The sequence below is a fragment of the Passer montanus genome, unplaced genomic scaffold, assembly GCF_014805655.1.
Source record: "Passer montanus isolate IOZ18808 unplaced genomic scaffold, ASM1480565v1 scaffold28, whole genome shotgun sequence".
Lineage (NCBI taxonomy): Eukaryota > Metazoa > Chordata > Aves > Passeriformes > Passeridae > Passer > Passer montanus.
Genome location: NW_024367483.1, coordinates 3,738,594 through 3,757,235, shown reverse-complemented (window position 1 = coordinate 3,757,235; position 18,642 = coordinate 3,738,594). Strand labels below are relative to the sequence as shown.

The window sequence follows — 18,642 nt, the reverse complement described above, 5'->3', positions numbered from 1 at the left end:
CCCTGGCCTTTATCCTCTACTCGCTGCTGTACTTGCTAAGCATCAGTGTTCTTACCAAACTGAGATCATCCAAGCATAAAATTAAAATTACACACTTTAAACGATGTGGGGCAGTTTCCTATTCACTTTCACAAATCTAAGCATTATAATAATTGGTTTTTATACAGTCAAAACAAAATCCGACCAAAGCAACAAATTTCAGTCAATCCAAACCCAGAATGTTACAAAAAAAGTTTATAATTCACAGAGATTAGCCAGAAGCATTTTTCCCCTCCTCCTTACCTCTGCCCCTGCTCAGGTTAGGAAGCAGGGAATTCCATTGCTGCAGGCAGTCTGGTATCCAGGTTTGAGAGCAAAACCTGCAAGACAAGGGCTCTATAAAGAAGTGGTATAAAGAAGACACAGGAGCATAGCAAATGCAGATTTCTAGAAACCTGCTGGAAGATTAATTTCTTTCCCCGAGTTTATTTTGGGACAAACAGTGAGAGCCTTCAAGCAAACAGAAACCTTCTTCAGTGAAGCTGTAAATGCCATTTCCCACATAGATTGCATACAAATCATGAGAGGAGTTTTGAGCCATTCAAATAATTACCATATTATTTCAAGCATTCATTTATTATACTGCTTATTTAGCAAGTCAGTCTTCACACTTTGCAAATGAAATGCTTTTATGTAGGAATGGATGGGTAGGAATTACTTGATGAATTTAAGAGAGCCAAAACCTGTACAGTGACCACAACAAAGCAGTTTGCAGGGCATGACTGGTGATATGAGCCTTCAGTCAGGGCACAATAATCAGGATGGAAGGAGGCAACTCCCAGAGCATTCACCATGGTGCAAGTCTGGAGCCTGCAGCATGCCAGGTGATGGTACAGGGGGCAAGATGATTTTGGCAAGTGTCATCTGGTGTGAAATGTCTATGGTGATGGTTGTACAGGTATTAATGAGAAAGTTTGTAGCCACTTAAAGGAAATGACATTTATGAATTTTAACCAGCTAATAAATCATGCCAGAGACGCTAAGTACTTGAGAATATTAAAAAAAAACCTTCTGAAATGGAAGCATAGCACACATTATATGTAGATTTCATTAAAGTACCTGGCACAGATAATCACACCTTTATACGTAAAAACACATTTTTCATTTAATGACAGAGGCTAGCTTTATGGATATAATTATTATTGCTAGATTGATCATTTTCAAAAATAACTTAATTCCCCACAGCAGACAGGCTCCCCTGGCAGAAAAAAATGAAAGGTTAATGCTAAGTTAGAAGACAAAACTTCCCTAGAAAAAGATATGTAGCACTTCTTGCCTGGCAAAAACTGTAGGGTGTATATCTGGACTGCACCACTGATAGCTCTACCTTTTCATGACTGCTGTGGTGGGAAGAGATGCTGCCCTCTTGAAAAGTAGAGTGGCATCAGGTGGGATGACAGTGGGATAAAAGATATGGTCTACCCTTTTAAGGTTGCAGTACATTAATTGAGAGATGAGTAACTCAGTAATGATGTATAAAAACAGTGAAAATTGATGATCCTTTCAAGGACAGGCCATGCAAGCAATGACTGAGAGTGATTTTCATCTGAGAGCTCTTTACATGCTTACATGAATTAAATTTTTCTGTTTCCAATGATGGGATGTTGCCATCCAGAAATCCTCACAGCTGGCAACTTCAGTAGATTTTGAAAAGTAACTGTATCCAGATCCCACCTTTATCTGCACAGAGGTACTTATTGGGGGTCAAGTCCCACGTGGGACATCAGAAAGGTAGCACAGGGAAATGTCTCTCAGTTGTGTATACTGGGACTGTATGGATAGAGAGAGTCATGGTTCAAATCTGGTGTTTAATAAAGCTTCTATAATTAGAGAATACAGATGTTTTCTTTATGTGCATAATGTAAACTCTACATTGTGTAAATGCAGTAACAGTGAAGTGAAAGTTTCCAGCATATAATTTTTCTATGTGACTATTCTAAACTATTTTAACTATTATTTTCAAAAAACATCTATGAAGATAACTTAGCAAACTGTCTGCAAGGAAAGCTGATTGACTATGGTGCAGTGAATCTCATTCTCTCATGCTGAAAAGATGAGAACATTATAGGTTTGCTATAAAAGCTCTGCATAAGTGCTAAGAAGCCTCCTGTATAATTTGTTTTCGTAACTCAGCGTGTTGACAGAGAATTCTTGGTCTCAAAGGATATGATTAATTGTGGGCTGAGGGGATGTTTCCTTGGTTTTACTGGTCCTGCAGAACACATTGGAGCAGGTCTGGCCCCATAACTTCATTGAGCTCCCAAGCAGAGGCAGCTTGCATCCAGGCTGCTTGAAGTGGTTGTGCTCTTATGGATGGGCTGTAACAACTTGGCCACAGGACCAGAGGGAGTCAGGAGGAGAACAGGACAGTCTAACCCAGCTGCAGATGAAGCTGGTAACATAAACATCTGTCTTATGCTGGACTATTCCAGCCTTGGTATGATTGGAACTCACAAAAGAGAGACCACCTCTGCCTGTAGGCACCAAGGCGTGGTACAGAGGTGTTCAAATTATCTTTCAGTGTAGCAGCTCTGGCACTGCAGTGGAGGCATTACAATGCAGAGACCCTGGCTTCTCAGCAGGGGGATTTAATCTGCAAGGGCTCTGTGCTCCTGTCACTGCCAAGGAGGCACGCCCGAACTGTTTCTCTTGAACTTCGCCTGTTTCATATTAATGGGTTTCACTGCTTGAGGTATTTTAATTGTGTTCTATTGCCAAAGGCTTTGTAATACCTTGATGATGTTTTATGTAGAAGCAGAAGTTTCTGGTTGCTTGAAGACTGAGATGACACTCTGAGTAATTGCACAGCTTAGCAAGACGATATTTGAGCATATGCCCGACAATTTCACATTCGCATTTGATAACCTCATAATTTATATGAATAATCTAAAACCACAACAGAAATGCCCCAGTGACTCTGATGCATTTATTTTTAAAAGCAATTAGCATACAGGCTTCCGGAGTCTCCCAGCTATCTAACCAGCTTTTGATACAAATTAACTGGATGCTGATAAAGAATAAAACAGCTCCACGGGGCTGGTCTCCCCTGAATTGTCCTTTAATGGTTCGGTTTTGCTACGTGAGATTCCCATTGAAGCATGGTCACTTTCTGGCAGGGTGGTATTTGGTGAGGTGACAATTTAAAATCATCTATTCTGCTTTATCTTAACGTAGACAACACCCCAATCCAGGTCACAGGATTGTCCCAAAAACAGCTTGAAAGATGGGGATGAGATCTGTGCCACAGCAGTGGAAGCAAGTTGGGAAGCTGGCTGCCTAACACTGCCTAGCATTTCGTCCTGAAAATTATGCTACATTAGCACAGTTCCTAAGGAAGAATTATATTCAAAAGAGAGTAGAATATATTTTCCTGCCTTTTTTATTTTTTTTTTATTTTGGGAGAAAGCTTGTTCTGTATTAACACCATCTTAAAGTCTGAAACAGAAGACATGAATAAAGTTAAATGGAAAATATAATTTATAGATCTTACAGATGAATGAAGATGCTTTAATTCTCCCTTCCAGCCTTACTAGCACTGTTGAGTAAAACACACTTTTCCCTCACATATGACACGGTCACAACTATGCAGCTCAGCAGCATTCCTCTTTAGATGAAGACTTCATCCAGTCCTGATAAAACTACTGTTAATTCATGCAACACGGCTACTGCTCTCATTGAAACCCATCTCGTATGCTCATTATATTTATAATATATGTACAAAGCCAACCACAAAAGCCAAAGGAATGCTGTATGGCAAGCTTGAAATTTTATTATTTACAGAGACTGTGCCACTATGTAATTTCAGTTTTTACCTCTTGATGGTTTTTGCAGACCTTTGTGTGAAGATATACACAGATAAGATGCTCAGATAGTGGAAACCTGAATGTCTGGCCCAAGTCAGAACTAAATCAGTTACCTCACGATTTGATCCAGGATTTTGTTGTTCAAAAGCTTCTTGTTTCTCACCGAATCCAGCATTCAGATTTTGCAGTATTACCATGTGCTGCTTTAAAGATAGTCTGGTTGCCAGAAACAGGGAAGGATGTCTGTGTGTAAGGAATAAGCAGCAGGAGCAGAGGAACCTTTAACCCGTAAGGGTTCATAATTTTCAGGAAAGTGTACTTAGTAATTAAAACCAAATGGAAATATGTGATGAAAACTATGTATTAACAGAATTGGCTTTTTAGAAATTGTCTTGGGTTTTTTGCCCCCACTATTTATCAGCAAGTTTAAACAAAAATTATTTATTTTACAAGTTATTTAGATGACTATATGAATTAATCAACATGGAAATAGATGTAAAAGCTGAGGTAAAAACATATGATTGCTTAGTGGAGAGTAAGTGTCCAAAAACCAGAATAAACCACAATATAAAAACTGACTTGATACTATTAATTGACATTTGTAGAGTCTATTATTCTATATTCAGCTAAATATGACTTCAATTTTCTATTACTTCCAAAACTCAAACTACTGTGCATTTCCCTTTTTTTGGCACAAAGAACCCCAGACACCATTAAATACACAAATGAGTCAAAGCACCCATAGAGTTTTACTACATCAATACATTTTAAAGGCTTGTCTTTAGTTTTGCATTTTAAATCAAGTTGATGGGTTTTTTTCTGCTTAGAGATTGGGATGACTTTTCACTTCCAAAACTTCTTACCTTTGTTTGAACTGTTCCACCAGTATTAATCCTTCCTCTCTGGTTTTTAACTATCCAGGATCTTGTTATCAGATTAAAAATGCTGATGATTTTTAAGCAGTTGATACATTTTCCTTCATCTTTTCTAACTTGATATGGATGTTGCTCCTTATGAATGACATTGTGAAAGCTGTTAATTATCCTTTACTGAATCCCACAGCCCCCTTGGTAAACAGCGATTTGAAAAAAAGTCCATTTCTAAATAGTTATTCTAGTCCTTAGATAAAGAGATTTATTTTGCTAAAAGAAAGAAGGGCAACAAAAGGTAGCAAGCAATTTTCAAATAAATACATTTAGCAGTCAAAAAAATTAATTCTCCTTGATGTAAAATGGCCATTATCCACTGCAGGCACCAATAAGCTTCAGGGTTTATAAATGTAAGTCCACTTACTGACCAGAATTTAAGTTTTAAGATCTGTCTATAGCAAGGAAATGTACCATTTTTAAAAGGCATGTGCATGAGATATACATATCTTCTCATACAACACATTTTACTGTATTATAGAACTAGAGAAGGGGAAGAAATGCTCATTTAAAAGAAATAGTTACTGCTGGTCATACACAAAAGACTGTACATACTGCTAGTTAGATACCATTAAAATATGTAATTAGGAACAACTTCTGTAACACTTCCAGAGACTTCAGTTTACAGAATTGTCCCAATGAAAAAATATTTTTCCATATGTGAGCAATCCTTTGAATTTCAGTAGTCTATAAACCCCTCCTTACCTTGCCAAAGCACGAAAAAAGGGAAGAGAACTGTATTCCATCTCCTGTTTTGATTTATTACTGGTTTATTTGACATTTCTTGTCAGAGCAAATGGCCTTCAGCAATACACACAACAGTTAAACAAATGCCAAGTAAAATCAGATAATTCTGCCATGGGTCCTTAGCTTTCAGTTGTGTCCTTGGCTGAAAAATTCTTCCATGTAACTTGGAAAGTACTAGTGTCGTCTTATCAGTCCTACTAAAAACCTGAAAATAATTTCCTCCTATTAACAAGGATTTTACCTGTATTTTCATAGATACAAATATTCACTGAAAATTCTGGTTTAGTGGATACACAAAGCCCAGTCTAATGCCATTTGAAATCTGCAGACATAATGAAGTGCAAAGCCAGATAATTCAACATTCCAAAAGCTGTATAAATGAACTTTTTTTAAATACTGTGTTCTTTTATACTTCTTATAGAATAAGTCCATTTTTCAAAAATTAAATTTAAAGAAGGACAACATACATTAATCTCTAACTTTAAGAAAATTTATTAAATTTCTCAAAACATAACTGAGATTTAATGTCTTGAGCAGTTCATGTTTGTGTAATAGGCCAAACCTCAGCATCAATGGGAAAAGTCATTAAGTAGACAAACTCTATTGAAGTGATATTTCTGAGATTTTGAAACCTTGTTCTTTACACCTGCCTCGCTTGCAGGTGTAAAGAACATTCCTCCAATGCAATTATTTCAATACCCATCTCATACAAATTTGTGAGCTAATTGGTAACTTAGTTCAGCAAGACTCACTTTTCTTTTTTAGTCTAAAAACTCTGGTAAGAGGTTGTCAGTTCAGAAAATGGACAAATACAGTAACCACAATATGTCTGTTTACTAATCACATATACTGTTTCCTCTGGTGTAGAAGCAGAGCAAGAAAGTTGCAATTCAAGAAAACTTTTAAATGTTTTAGAAATTTGATGTTATTTTTCAATGTTTTCTCTACATTTTCATGGAATACACTTTGGAATAATGTATACTTGGGTGGAAACTAATTCAATCTAATATCCTTTCAGTGGTTAATGCTCTTATTGCTGATTCTCAATGGCCATTCATGATTGTCTAATAAAATTAAATTATTCAAAAAGGCAAAAGGCATCTACTGCATTTCATAATTTCTTTAAAAATATTAATAATATTTCCCATTGAATATTTCCCTTAGGAAATATGAGCTTTGTACTCACTTGCAATTGAAACCTTTAATGGCTGCAAGAGAGAGGAAATCTACTTCCGCACAGATAAATGATCAAGGCAAGTTTAGAACTATTATTTTATTTTAGTCTTCTGATTGATTAGAATCATCAATAAAAACATCACTTAAATTGAACCTTTGCAGCTTTTATTGCAGTGCAAGCAGTGTTGCTTGAGTCACAGCTGAGACATTGCAGTGTGGAAATATCATATTTATAACTCACCTGTACCAAATCCCAATACTCAAGAAACTGAAAGGTCAGACTAGAGATGGTCAGAAGAGCATTTTGGTTTGGGAGCTACAAGCTTGGTCTGGGGACACCAAACATGCTTGGCATTTGATCTAATCTTAATTTTCACGAGAACCAAAACCATCTGCCTAGTTTTTCAGGCAGGATCCACCAATGAAATGCCCAGTGGATGAAACTGCTGTCAAGAATGCATATCTACAAGGTCACCAATTTTAACATAATTATGTATCAGAGGAAAACATTTCAGCCAGGAACTTAGCGAGGGTTATCCTGGCCAGCGCAGAGCTGGAAATGCTTTAAACCAAGGTTACTGCCAGCCCTCTCCAAGCCACAGCCTTCATCAGAGACATTTCCATGATACAATTTTAAAAATAAATACAGATACCACACAACACATCTCTGTGCCCCCTTCCCCTCAGGAGATCTGGTTCCCATGGCAGTGAGGCCACCTTCACCTGCTGTTTGGTAGCATGTCCCCCTTGTACCACCCCCTCCCTGGCATGCCCCAAACACATCCAATGTGCAAATTCTGGCAGCTTTGTTAAAATTAACAGCCCGGGGGCTGGAGGGATGTAAACTCAGCCTCCTCTCTCGGATGTGGATCACTGATAACCCTCCCTGAGCTCGAACAAACAAACAAACGCAAGAAATGCCAACCATGTGTCATGGAGTTACTTCTTCACGTAACCATGGCAAAGTGTGGGCAGTAAGCAAAGCTGTGATCATTTGGAATGGTTTAAAATATTCTTATTGTCATGAGGGAGGCCAACGGATGGCCAAAACACAAAGAGGGCTCAGACCAGCCATGTGACCCAGGATTAGGGAGCAAACCGGGGCTGGTCTTTCTCTTTGCATTGGACCTTGTCAGAAAATGTCACTATAATGAGAAAATTCAAGATTATGTTTAATTTTTACACAGCTCATTTCCCTTTATCCCCCAGGATCTAAATCTCTAAGCATCCAGGACCATGATATCAAAGTAAAAGGGACACAATTGCAGGTCCCTTTGTCCCCTCTTTAAAAAGCCATCATGGGCAGCCAGTTTGCTCCCTGGGCATTTCTGCATAACTAAGCCAATTATGACACATTTAGCAAAATGATCCTATGAAGATTTTGCTGGTTAGCAGCTATTACTGTTAGGAAGTCTAATGGTAAACTAACATTTAGTGTAACATAACTGCACATTTTTATGGCTTCTTGAAAACCTCTTAGTACCTCATCTGAGCCATGATTTTTCCATACCGTTTCTATTTTAATAACAGTCTCCACACCAGCTGACAACTTTGGCATGTTTTATTTTTCCCCTCTGTGTTGCAACATGACCAAGGTTATTGCAAACTGCCATTCTCTTCTTATTTTATTTTTACATCCATCTTATCTAATATTACTCATCTGTTACAGCTGCAAAGCCACATCAGTAAAGCAGACAGCTATGCAACTGCACAGCCCAGCAGAAAAAACTTAAATTTATGTACATGAGGGCCCTTTGGAATTTTTTTTTTTTTTGATAGGAAGATGAGTAAAGCAGAGACACAGGTGCCTGCTGCCACTTGAGAAAATTGTGGCCTTTCTCTCGGCTCCGTTGAGTCACTCTGAGTCGCAGGACTCACGGACATTTGGCTGTGTGGGCCCTGCTCAACAACATTCCGAGGAGGAAAAATGGCTGAATGGCATCCATATGGCTGACAGCTTGCTATGACGAGCAGCCAGCTCAACAATTTATCAGCAGAAGAGGGCAAAAAATACATTCTGAATATAACTCTTTCAACATATTCATTTAGGAGGAGTAGGTAGTTATCCAACATGCTGTATGTTCATCTGGTGGAGAATAACTACCAACAAAGCCCATTGTTCTCTGAATGTGCAATACCTGAATAGTTGGAGGGAGTTGTCATCATGGTGAGACCTACAGCCAGAAATTGAAAATAGTGATGTGACTTACAGGGCACTGAGCTGCTGGCATAAAATCAGTAGATTGGAGGTAGAGAATAACGTCACTGGAATAAAAATACTGAATACAAAACAGGATCCTAAAATTTTGCACTCTTTATGTCTTTCAAGAGATTGTTTCCATATTGCATAATGAGCCCTTGTATGCGCAGCATGTTTATATAACTCAGGATCAGCCTTGATGCCTCAAATGTCTTCATACATCAAAAATCAAAGATCACACCTGCCCTGCCTTCTCACTTATAAACATGCACAATCCATCTGAAAATGTTACCAGTCTTCATTTTCTCAGTCTCAGGCAGTACCCGACATCTCTTCCTCTCAATTATCTTTGAGCATTATCATCTATTAATATTATCTTCCTCTCAATTACCTTTTTCATACTGCAGGTATGCAAAACATTTAAACAAAAATAAAGCAACACCGGCCAACCTGTTCCTATCTCTTTTCTCCTCCACTCCAAGATCCCTGTGTCTTAAACATTATTTATGAGGGAATAAAAGGTGGAATTTTTTAGTGATGTCTGTGATATGGAAGTAGTAATAGCACCTATGGGAACAATATTTTCTTTATTATTTTATCAACTCTGAGCTAGAGGGTGATCAACACTAACAATCTCTCAAAAAAAAATTACAGAAATAAATCGAGGAGAAGTTACAGAAGTAAAAGTGATATATTCATTCTTCTATCTTCTTTCCTTCATGGAATGCCATCCTTCTATTTATTACTCCTATCCCTTAATTATAATAGAACAGGAACCTGCAAATTAGAATGCTTGACAGAGTGATTTATACTTTCTCTTCTCCATACAGCACTCTGGATTAAGGACCCCTCATTTCTAGTGCAATAGCGTACCGAGTCACGGTATTTTTAGGAGGTCTGATTTTCATCACTGATATTGTTTGATACAAAATTTTACACACACAAGTAATTGCAGACATAGCTTTGCTCTTTTCAGCAACCATTTTGAGGCCCATTTTAGAATAATCAATTGACCTATTACTTGTTGTCTTTGCAATCAAATAACCAATGCTAGGTGACCAAATTTCAGAAATCTGATCCAAAAGCTATTATCCAGCTCATCAGTATTTTCAAGGGTATGCCAGATAAGTCCAAGAGATGCCAGAAAGAAAATCCAGTTTTGCTGTCAATGTGCTTGTCACCATGCAGGATGGCAAGGGAATTGCAGTGGCACTGATTAAATGTGAATTTGTGCAGGATTTGCTTTTAGTCCAAACCATAACAAGGGCACAAAAGTACAGGTATAGAAGAAGTATCACAGAATGGTCATCCTTAATCAAAGTGGCTTTTTCCTAGATTCTCTCCCATAGCTTCATCTCTTTTGTACTGACAAAAAGTACAGAAAAATTATGCAAAAATTAATTTTGATTAAAAAAAACAACAAAAGCAATTTCTCATGCTAATTTCAGACTTAGAAGAATAATTGAGTTTTTAAATCAGCCTCTAAACAACAGATGAACTTAAGGAAAAAAATTATCTACAGTCAAATGAGAAGAATATTTACTGTAACAGATGCTAGATTAAAATGTCTCTTCAGTAATAATGGATAAATCTTAGAAGCAGTGGAAGAGTGGTTTAGGCATATATTCATGGTTATTAAGAATAAATATTTAGTTTCTTGATACATTTGTCATGTTCTTATTCTTTTAGTCTTCATTCTGTCTCCTCATACAGCTTATTAAAGACAACAAAACAGTTACTGCTGAGCCTCCAAAAACCAAAATTCAAATCCAGTAAAACTCATAAGTGAAAGTCCAGATCAATTAAAAAGTCCCTTTGTAATTCTGCACATGCACACTTCCATGTTTTACACAAGGACCTGGACCAGTCTTTTTCAAACACTAGATATGAAAGAAGAGCCTTAATAAATTACTTAATGCAGCATCAAACTGCTACTAAATGTCCAAGTTTTATAACAAGGGTTATTTCACCTCTTTGCATGTTCTCTCAGCACATGGGTTTTCACTGATTTGTGCTGTGTATTTTGTTTATTCATTAAATCAAAGCATGTGACTGTTAGAAGACAAGGATCTCTCATTTTTCTGAAGTGCAGGGGTTTGAAAACACAGAACATGTGTTACTCATCAGCAGTAGTAGAAAAGAATATTTGAAATTCTCCCTTTTTATTTGTCTGTAAGACAGCACATGTAAACTTTTTCTCATTTGCTGTGCAACACTTAGATATGCAACAGCAAAAATGTTTCTGGAGTTAGTCACTACTTAACAAATGGCAGATATTATTCCAAATACTTTAAGAGCATCACATAGCCATAAATAGATTTAAAAGTTATGCACAAATATCTGTGACCACAATAAATTCCCTAGGAAAGCTCTGAAACAGCATTAAGCACCGTGGGAACAAGAGAGTACAGGTGATTCTGACTGAGATCACAAGAATCAGAAGGAGCTGTGTGTGGCACTTGTTAATAGCAATCCCAAATAGCAGTGCCCAAATGTATAGAAATATTTGCCTTCAATGGAGCAGTTTAGTGTAGATACTTCCCAGCAGTGCACAAGTAAAGAAGCCTACTTGCTAAGCTGAATTTATCAACCTCATCCCCAACTACAACAAGCCAATAGAACAGAAATAATCTTAGCCTTTGCCTGTACTTTAGGCAGCTGCCCTCAGTAGTCTCAGATTTAGTTGAAAAAGCAAAAAAACAAAGGTATCATGGGTAAGGCTCATAGATGTTTGCTTGGGGACCTTCATAAAAGTACATTATTAATTTCTCACTCTAGGCAGAGAACTATCAAATTCAAAATGCCACTGGTATCAATGACCTAGAAGGATTTCTTCAGTGACCGACATATTTCAGTTACTGGGATTTTTCTTTCCTTTTTAAAAGAAAAAAATTTTGAACGAATATAAAATATTATTTTTAAAAGGCAACATGCACCTCATAAGAGACATTCTTCCAGTCTGGAAATTTCCACAATGGATCAATTTGGACTTGATTTCATTGTGAAATGGATTCTGAGTGTCTAAACATAGACAATATTTGTTTTTACCCTCTGAGGTCTCCTTTCACAGGAGTAGTCAGGCAGTGGAAGTACACATTCATTTCTATGGAGGCTGAAGGTCTTTATAGGACAAGGAAATTTAACATCCCTATATAAGGCAAGTCAGGGCTGCTTATGCTTTGTTATCAGTGAAAGACACCTTGTAAGGCAATTCTTCTGCTACTCTACTGCTATCATTTTGCTGGAAGACTTATTAAATCAAAATTGAACCTGAAGTGGCTCTACAATCTGTGAAACTACAGAGACAGTTCTATATCCAAAAGTGCTCTAGGAGTCTTCTGGAAAACCAAGCTAAATCACTAATGTTAGTCTGTTTAAATCACTAATGTTAGTCTGAATTAATTTTTTAACCTGTTTAAGTTATAGGCTGCTTTTATGCCCATAGTTATACACTGAGTACCAAGGAAACATTTGTATGCTGCCTACAGCATAATGAAAGAAAAATTCATATAAGACTGAGGCACAAGGTTGTTTCATAATTTTTCCTTCTAATCCCTCCTCCACACTGTCCTTCCTTCTTGAAGCACAATAGGCCATCAGTTCAGAGCAACTTATTCTTTTGCTGCATGAGCTTCTCTGAGCAAGTCCCATGTGAAAATGCGAAGATAATACAAAAAGGAACAATAAAAATTAATCTCCTAGTTATAGTCCACAAGGGGGAAGTTTACACTTGGAGATGCTTCCCTAGCCCTCTTTTTACCTTTGCTCCTATCATGGTGCACAGAGCTCTGAAAACCAAGTAAATTTGTGTGTAAATCAGAACCAAGGAGGCCTGACCCTGTAAAGATTTGTGGTTCAATCTAACTGATAATGAACCATGCAATTCCCAACTCCCTGCCAGTGTCCCCAACAGCTCACTCTTACTTTCTTGTTATTACTCTTTGGTCACTGACAAGAAACTTGTGGCCACGTGTTCATCTTATTTATCCACGTCTGAGTTGGCCTGGCCTAGAAATGATTCATTTTGCCCCAGGTTAGCAGGTGGCTCTGGTGACCACAGAGCCACAGGACAGTGAGAGCAGCGTAAGGGAGGAAGCAGCAATGCATGGCCTCTTCTCTCCAGGAACAGCCCATGTTTTTCTTGAGGTTAAGCTAAGCTGGAAACCATAAATATATCTGAAACTTTTAACCTTTTGTCAAAATTTGTTAACATCAACAATAGACTGAAAACGTGAAGTAGGAGCCTCAGACACGATGAAGGAAGAAGCAGCAATGTATGGCCTCTTCTCTCCAGGAACAGCCCATGTTTTACTTGAGGTTAAGCTAAGCTGGAAACCGTAAATATATATGAAAATTCGAACCTTTTGTCAAATTTTGTTAACATCAACAATAGACTGAAAGCCTCAGACACGATGAGAGAATGACAGAATATGCTGAGTTGGAAGAGACCCGCAAGGATCACCAAGTCCAACTCTTGGCCCCGCACAGGACACCCCAAGGGTCACACCATGTACCTGAGAGCAGTGCCCAAACACTTCTTGAACTCTGTGAGTCTTGGTGCTGTGATCAATTCCCTGGAGACCCTGTTCAGTTCCCAAATACCCTCTGGGTGATATTGGTATCTTTTCCCAATATCCTACCTAAACCTGCCCTGACACCTTCAGGCCAATCCTTTGGGTCCTGTCCCTGGCCACCACAGGGCAAAGATGAGTGCCTGCCCCTCCTCTTCTCCTCAAGAGGGTGTTGAAGACCACAACGAGGTCTCCCCTGAGTCTCCTCTTCCCCAGGCTGAACAGACCAAGTGACCTCAGCTGCTCCTGACACAGCTTCCCCTCGAGGCCTTTCACCATCAGGAATGCAGAGGTTGCATCGGGCTAACAATGTTTTGTGCAAAAAAAAATGTGGAAAAATTATTCTGCTGTCCCAGGACAATAAGAAAACCAGACTACAGACTGAAACTGCATATTGCTGCTAGCTGGCATGACTTTTTAAATAAATCTAACAAGATAGGAACTTCTCAATACTTAACTGTTTTAATCAGAACATTAAGAACTACGTATTTCTTGCTGCATGAAAAAGAAGTTTCTATCACTAAGAAATGCAAAAAACACCCTTAAAAAACAAGCTGACTTTTAAAGAGTAATAGATTTTGGTTTCTCAAATCATAAAAATACGGCCAAGTGACCAATTTCCCTCAGGAAAGGGAGTAGAAACAGACCTAATTTCTGAATGGCCATAGTTAGAAGTACCAAGCACATGAAAAGCTTAAATTTGGAATACCGTCACTCACTTGACAGATAACAAAAAAACACACATTCATTAAGACTGAAAGTAAAAGCATGGAATTTCATCAAAAACAGAAAAGAAATTAATTTTTGGTCAATAAGCATTTAGCTGGAGCAGTTTCTGGAGCATTTAATTTCTTGGTTACTGAAACCATAACATGTTTTTATTTTCAGCAGATGTTGTTTAGTTGTTCAGAATCTCACTATTTTGAAATTCAAGGAAAAATAGCAACCTAGCTTCCAAAACTCAGACAAGTTTCAGTGTCATGAGGTTTGTGATTCTTTAGCTTTGACTTTTCACTTCTGACTTTTGAATCAACAGAATACAATCAATTCAATATTTAAAGAGCTCCTCTGCAAAGGCAGACTGCAGACATTCTTACAGTATTTAACTTTAATCAAAGACAATGTTCTCAGTGCAATTTAGTGATTCCAGAGCCTTTAGGGAAAACACCCAAATCACAAAACTTATGAACAAAGCTGAAAAGAACACTTATATATTTGGGGGGACTTCAAATACTGGGTTTTATAAATGCTTCCACAAAACAGAAGTTGACACCATCAAAGTTTTAACATCATCACAATCAAATCACAAGAGGGAGACTGAACTGATTACAAAGGCTATCTCTCCCATAAGCTGGGTACCATTGGATATTGTGATTTTATCACTTATTAGAGAAAACTGATCCCAGACTTATCACTTATTAGAGAAACTGCTTCCAGAGCACTGTCATTTGCATATGAAATTAAGGTTTCTTTCAAAGTAATTTGAATATCCCTGAAAATATCCTTCCTGTGAGTTCTGTAAGCTGTTTCACTTTCTTTTTAAGTTACACCTCATAGAGATAGTATTTTAGTTATCCTGAATCCAACTGTTTGGAATGGGGAAAGGAGAATCCTATAGCCACTTCAAAATACTGGAAAACTTCCTTGCATGCCCCATATATTCCTAAATTTCCAGTCACTGTTGTAGACAGTCCATAAAAATGTCTTGCCTGAATTAAACCCTCGGCTCCAAAGCTCTCTAAACCAGAGATGATGTTAAGAGCCTTTATTGCTGAAATCCAGGTGGTTTGGTTTTGTTTTCTTTCTTCTAGAAACAATATTTTTTCCCCATCACAAAATGTGATAAAATATATGCTAAATCAAAAAGATATGCAGCTTCTTCTCCCTTTATTTCACAACATAAAATAAACATAGTGCTTTTTTTTTGCTAAAAGATTAAAAAATATATATATTATAAATATAACTTCTTTAAGATGGGAAAAATAGTCTTTTCTTAAACTTCAGCAATGTTAGCAACCTCTGTCAAGAGATGGCCAACTTGATTTTCAGGGGTCAAAGGCTGTGACTGAGATGTGCAGGTAAACTTGTAATAAAGTCTGTGCACGATTGAAAAGGCACCTTTAACAGAGCCCACTAATCAGTGTTGGCAGAATGTAAATTGAAATACATTGCTGCATTTCCAAAATAATTTGAACCAAGACTTGCCAGAGTTTTACCCACCAGAATACACCAAGAACAGCTTTAAAAAATGTAGAAATGCTAAGTGATACAAGAGCCACCAGAGGGAGTGTCTCCAGATCCATAAATGTGATCCAACCCAACAAAGCCTGGCCAAGAGCTTGACACACTTAAACATTACCATATTTAATGCACAAAGTTGCACGGTTCAAGGTGCAATCCAGGCTTCAATCTGATCTTTGTTTATACAGTCTAAGGTGTTTGAGAAATAAGATTTCATGTATTCTTTCCTCCTGTAAAAGCAGAAAGATAGCACCCTCCATCACATAGTTATCCATTCCTAATTCAAATTTTTAGAAACTGTGCCACAACAAATGGTGCTTATGTATCAAAAAGCTATAAACAGCTGAGATGGCCATGGCAACACCTTGGCTCCCCAATTTACATAAATCCTGGGTAACATTCTGACAAATCCCAAAAGAAGCATTTCAAAGGTAGCAAAGGTAGGACTCTTTGCCAAGGGAGATCTTGGGACAGCTGTGCACAAAGAACAACTGGAATTATTACTACTCGTGCCCGTCCCACTGGTGAAGTCAAGCCATTTAATCTCTGCTGAAGGCACCACTGGTTGACATTTATAACATCACAGCATAAATGTTAAATGCTGCAATTAGATTTTACGCTGTTTATAATTCTTGTGCATTGCTTTCATCTTCTGTTCTAATTCTCACACCTGGAGCTTCATCTTATTTTTAAAGACAAGACTACCAATGGCATTTTTACAAATGTTTCAGCCACTCAAGTTCTTCTCTGGAAAAGCCCTAAAAAGCCCTAAAAGCCCATATGTTCTAGACAGTAATTTCAAAAGGGGGGTTCAGGGTTTGCTGCTATAACTAAAACACAAGCCTGATCTGCTTTCCAGAATTTTTGATTTTGTTACTATACACGATGTCACACACATTCTTTTTATTGTAACAGAAGTCATACACCCAGCACAGTGGGTGTCCTAAAGAACAGAGACCAACAAGTTTAAAAATTTTATAGAAAATCTGATGGTGCATGCACATAAGATGAAGAGAACACAGAAGTATGGGGCAATATGTAAAAAGCTTATTAATACAAGGTTTCTCCACTCAATGAATAAATTAGAAGGAACAGACCAATATCTGTTAAGTTTCTGTCAAGATCATGAAGAAGATAGTAAAAAATAATCCCTTACCTGTAATAAAAATGAGAGCAATAAAGGTATGGAGTGTGAAAGCTCTCAGACCAGAGATTTATCCCTAGGAACAGCAATAAAACTAGGTACTGCAATTTAATTATGAAAGGGAAACATCTTGGACAACAAATTTATAGTGAGGTTCCAGCACACAATTTAAGATACAATATTTTGTATCCCATAGAATTATCTCTACTCACCATAAATCAATAGAGGATGAAGTTCATGTAAGACCCAGCAAAGCTAATCAGAAAGCTACCACTGCCTTCCTGGGGTTACAAAGCAAGTCCTTAACTCAGAAACTTTCCTTTAGATTCAGAGGAACAGGAACAGCTGCACCTTTTTTTTTTCTCCCAACATATTCTCAAACAGTAAAGGATTGCATGCAAGAGAACTGCTGGCTTCTTTCTTTCTCAAAAGGTCTGATTAAAGGAAAGAACTATGACATAAAAATCAAGGACCCCTCACAAACCTATAAAATATGCTGAGAGTTGCAAAGTTTTGGTTGGGTTTTTCTCTAGATTTTAGAAATGGTATTTCTTTTTCTGAAGCTTTCACTCTGACCTCTTAGCTTTTTATTCCATGAGCAGCATAAGTAAGAAGTGCTGGATTTCAGAATTCTTATATTGGACTCATTTTGGACTTCTTCAGTGGCGTTCTTATGGACTCAAATTGTAATTATGTGTGTGCTGAAGGAAATCTAAGGCTTTCTGGAAAACTTTTAAGAATGCAAAGGCCTGATGCTGCTCCCTGTTGACTTAGAGGAAAAATTCCATCAACTTTCATTGTGTCTTTGAAATCAGACCTAAAATGAAGAATAATTTTTTTCTACACTACTAATGATTTCCAGCAGCTTGAAACCAATTCAAACAAACTATCTATAATTTTAAATTAAACCTTATCTAAGCAAAGGGCTAACAAAGCTTAATAAAGTGGGTATCTATTAACATTTTCTGATTTTTCAGCCTTTCCTTGCACATAGCCCAGCCTGACTAGAGACTAAGTACTTCATGAAATCAGACTGGATTTGAGCATATGCTTAAGCAGCATGTTGACACAGGCCTTGGGGATCTCTAAACAGGATTTATTATGGAACAATACATTTATTTCACTTCTGCTGAGGAAAGATTTGTCTGCTGTGGAACACACTTCATTATGAACCACAAGAGGCTTTGGATGCTGTTCTGGTTGCTGTCCCTCCATTCACATCCCTGCTGGATTTCCATCTTATTAAGTTTTCACTTTAAACTGTTCCCTAATCCAGTTTAAAGAAGTGTAGTGTGAATGGACAGCAAGCCAGTGACTTAAGCACTCAGTGAGGTGGAGAAAGCAGAGCAGCTGTGCAGAACTCAACTACATCATAACAGAGTCATTTTTAGCTACTTTTTATATTCTCAGATTCTCCCTTACACTATTATTCTAATTACCCAGCTACATATCCTCAATGACAAGCACTTATAATCATACAGCTGAATTAAAACATAACTGAAATGCCTATGGTGATAAAAATACCTCCAGGGAAAAAAAAAAAAGAAAAAAAAAAAAAACCAAACCATTGAGTGTAAAGGAAGTTCACTTTGCATTTGCTACTAAACCCTCTCTCTGCTTTTTGCACCCTAACAGCAGTTTTCATTGGTGCTCTCCAAGTTAAGCTTGTGTTTGTACTCAGTCACCACAAAGAATTTGGAATAATACTGCTATTCTCCTATAAGAAAAAAAATCTTGGTTCCAAATTTTACTGACATTTTATTTAGTCACATATTTTTTGACTGACATAATCAGT

General features: G+C 37.5%; 1 long non-coding RNA gene across 1 annotated transcript in view; it reads right to left on the bottom strand.

Annotated features, from left to right (window-relative positions):
- Positions 1–309: 309 nt before the first annotated feature.
- Positions 310–18,642, bottom strand: part of LOC120504113 — a 37,063-nt gene continuing 18,730 nt past the window's right edge. Inside the window, exon 3 of the long non-coding RNA XR_005627949.1 lies at positions 310–359. This is a non-coding gene — a long non-coding RNA (uncharacterized LOC120504113). The remainder of the gene's footprint in view (positions 360–18,642) is intronic.